The following is a 3,595-nucleotide window of genomic DNA, read 5'->3' as shown; positions in this document are numbered from 1 at the left end:
GTTCTGCCCTTAAATTAAAATGTTGTAGCTCTGTTGGCTCTGACACTAAGCAGAGTACTTGCTAGTTAACCCAGGTTGTGATCCCACTTCTTGTGGTGTATTCACACCTCATCTGGTACACTGGAACCCTGTCCTTCATCCTAGGTGAGCATCTACACTGTGCAGGATCTGTGATTATTCAGGGCTTCTGGTGGGGCTATTTTATTCTGACCCTTGTTTATTGCCATCATAGAAGCCTTCTGTTCAAACCTGTGTTGCTATTATAAGTAGCAGAAAGCAATTCATCTCAGTCTTTCACACAGTCACAGGCTAACAAGCTTCTGTAGTATCAGCTTGAGTGCTTTGAGATTGTGAGCACTTTCTTCTGCAGCGGTGTTCTAGGTGGTCCTCCCACCCTCTCTCCCCTTTGGCAGTTAGGAAATCCCACTTATCCCTCAACGCTATTGTATAGGTCCCATTCAGTGTCTCATTGCCATCAGGCAGTATGGGATACTAAGCACAGTTGTGGGCCTTCTGCAAGATCTGATTAAGTGAAAGTGCTAAAAACACTGCCAAAGCAGAGCATAACTAATTGCTTTGCATGGGGCAACCCAATTTCCTGTCTCGGGATCACCTCTGTCAGCATCCTTTTGTTTTGCTCTTGTAGGAAAGGAAAACGTTTTTCAAGAGCAAACACTGTTCTGCTACAGATAACTTAACACCTATGTACATAGCATAGACATGCTAAGGCAAAGCTGCTATCTTTTAATGTTGCATTTTGCAGGAGCAGATTATGTAAGCTATGGAATATATTGCTAAAATATTTAAGAAATTCTGAAAACTAACTTATTTTTAGTCTGCTGGTGTCACACATCTTTCTAAGAAGAGCTGGCAGGTTAAAATAGCACTATGTTTCTGGAGGAGGACTTCCCACTGAATTGCTTTTCTCTTTCACAATCCCATCTCTGTACACGTGACTAGAACATGGCAGGGAGGCTTCATGAGGGTGAGAATATTGTGGTTGAGCCTTTTTTGCTTAGACTGCCCTAAATTACTTGTGTAGTCTAAGTATTCTCTGGGTCAGGAAAGTGTACTTAAGTGTAACGGGGATGTTGAAGGCAGCAATTACTATCAGACTGTCTTTGAAGTACCACATGTACTAACCCTTGCTACATGACTCTAAGGCTGCTATTCATGTTCCCATTTGAAGAGTGCTGACCTGACCTCATGGTTCACTGCTGTATGGCAGTAAAAATTTGGATCATACCTACCCTCCAAACCACTTTCAAGATAGCCTTTCTAGCTTGTTGTTCTCTTTGTTCCTTTTGCACAGTGACTGAACCTAAATTACCTGTTGGTTAGTGCATAGCTGTGTCATGTTTTACTTCTGTACTGCAGTAGTTGGTCCAACCAAGTGAGATCAGTTGGGAAGTCCTGTGAGGTGCTGTGGGATGTTCTGGCCGCGGGGTGGTGCTGAAAAGCAGAGAAATGGCTGTGTGTGTTGGGGCAGGGGGGTGTTGTGCTTTTGCTTCTTGGTAACCACTGAAGGGCTTTGTGTCCTCTTCTGTTGAGAGTATGTATGGGCTAGGTCCAAATAAATTGTCTTAAGAGCAGATAGCAAGGGAGGAGATCGCTGAAACACCAGAATGGAGGAAAATTTCTAAAACAAGGAAACACTTGTGAGGTTTCAGATGAGCCCAGTGTTCCTGAATCAACCTGCTGTGCTGCTCCAGCACTGTTTGCTTTGTGTATTATGTTTTTTTCCTTGTGATTTGCAGTGTCTGTTTTTGCATGCTCTGTTTGTACAGTGCCATGTAACTCAATGCTGCAAGAATGCAGAATCTATGTGTGATCACTACCAAAGCTGTGATGTGTGGTTGCGTTGTGATATTTATGACAGTTGCGTATGCTGCTGTAAGCTGCTGTGCCTTGAGCCACGCTATTTTGTCCTGCTTTATTTCTTTCTCAGCACTGTTCAGTCTTATTTTCCTGTCTTACAGTGTGCTCTTCCAGTGAGATCAGATCAGAGGGAGAGTGTATGTGGGAGAAATGATGAGGGACTCTGCTCATACAGAGCTTTCACACATGAAACCTCATGGAGCCTTTGTCCAAAACGGGCTAACAGTTCTTAGCAAGAAATTGATATCAGCAAGAAATGTCATAAATCTCATGAGAAGTTCTAGTGGGATTGTTTGTCCCTGATAAAGCATCAAATACAAACACAGCCCTGATGTGCTACTGTGAACGTGACTAAAAATTCATTCAGCATTCACACTTTGGAGGTTTTTGTGTATTTGCAGCTGATCAGACTGCATTATTTTTAGATTGCTATAACCTCTTGAAAGCCTTGAGTAAAACCACACACATGACACTGCCTCTGCTAACATGGCAAGAAGTGCAGCCACTAAAATAGAAGGAAAAATCCATATAAAGTTGGTTTCTTCAGTATAAATCTCAGAGATACTTGCAAAGCGGCAGTGACTTCTTGGGTCACAACTGACCAGATTTATTTAAATAAGGGAAAAAATGCCTTACTTACCGTACTGGACTTTTTCAGTTGCCCCTGTGTTAAAGCAGTGGCAGCAGGTCACCGTAGGGCGTGCGAATCAGGCTTTTCCCCCATGCAGCCTCATCTGCCTTCATCTTTCTTTCCTTTTTTAAGAACTGCCGAGAGGTCACTCATCCAGGGTCTGGCAGTGATCACAAACTCCTAAGGCAGAGGGTAAGAACAGGACATGTATGTTGTGAAACTTTCCCAAACCCTCCCTCCAAACTCTGGGAAGTTGTAGTGCGGCTCCGAAGCCAGAGGTGCTGCCGGTTCCCCCCCTCCCTGTGAATTTATCCCATTGAGCCTGTACCTGCCTGCGGTGAGGCTGGGGAACACAGAGCAGAGAAAGCACCTCTCTGCCACCCCCTCAGTGCGGGTAGTTTGTTTGTCCTGCTGAAATCCCCTTCTAGGATCCAGCTGCCCTTGCTGCCTGCTTTCCTTTGGGGTTAAGTGCCGCAGGGTGCTCCTGCGAGCTGCTGTTCTGCGCGGTGCCGGCCGCATCGTGCACCGCCGTGCGAGGTGATGCTAAGGCGTTTGTAAGGGCCCCCCACGGCGCAGTCCGTAGGCAGTGAGAGCCAGGCTAAACCCCACCGCAGTCGGAGGCTTCCCGTCCTAGCACCCGGGCTCTTTTTGGTTCCCCTTGGCAGTGTCCCCTCCGCCGGCCTGGGCTCCTCGGGGGCACCGCAAACCTCACGGCGATGCAACGCGTCTCTGATCCCCGTGGATCTCCGTCTGTCTGACACGCGAAGGGAAACGCTGCCTGCGTTCAGCAGCGCGCCCCGCTCCTCCGAACGCGCGCAGACCCAGGAGCAAAAACAAAAACGAAACAAAAAAACCTTAAAAGTTTTCCAAGGAATATTGTGTGAATTTGCCTTGGTGGGACGCTGCCGCCCAGGCCCCGCCGGGGATGCGACGCTCCCGCCTCGCTGCGGCGTGCGGGGCTGCCGGGGAGGCTGCTGCGCCCCGAGGCGCCTGTGGGAGGGCGCCGAACCCCGCGCGACGGAGCCGGGCCGGGGCGCTGGGGGCCGTTGGGGGCCGTTGGGGGCCGTTGGGGGCGGGGTGGGGCGG

The sequence above is a fragment of the Dromaius novaehollandiae genome, chromosome W (assembly GCF_036370855.1).
Source record: "Dromaius novaehollandiae isolate bDroNov1 chromosome W, bDroNov1.hap1, whole genome shotgun sequence".
Classification (NCBI taxonomy): Eukaryota; Metazoa; Chordata; class Aves; order Casuariiformes; family Dromaiidae; genus Dromaius; species Dromaius novaehollandiae.
This window is presented reverse-complemented; position numbering follows the sequence as displayed.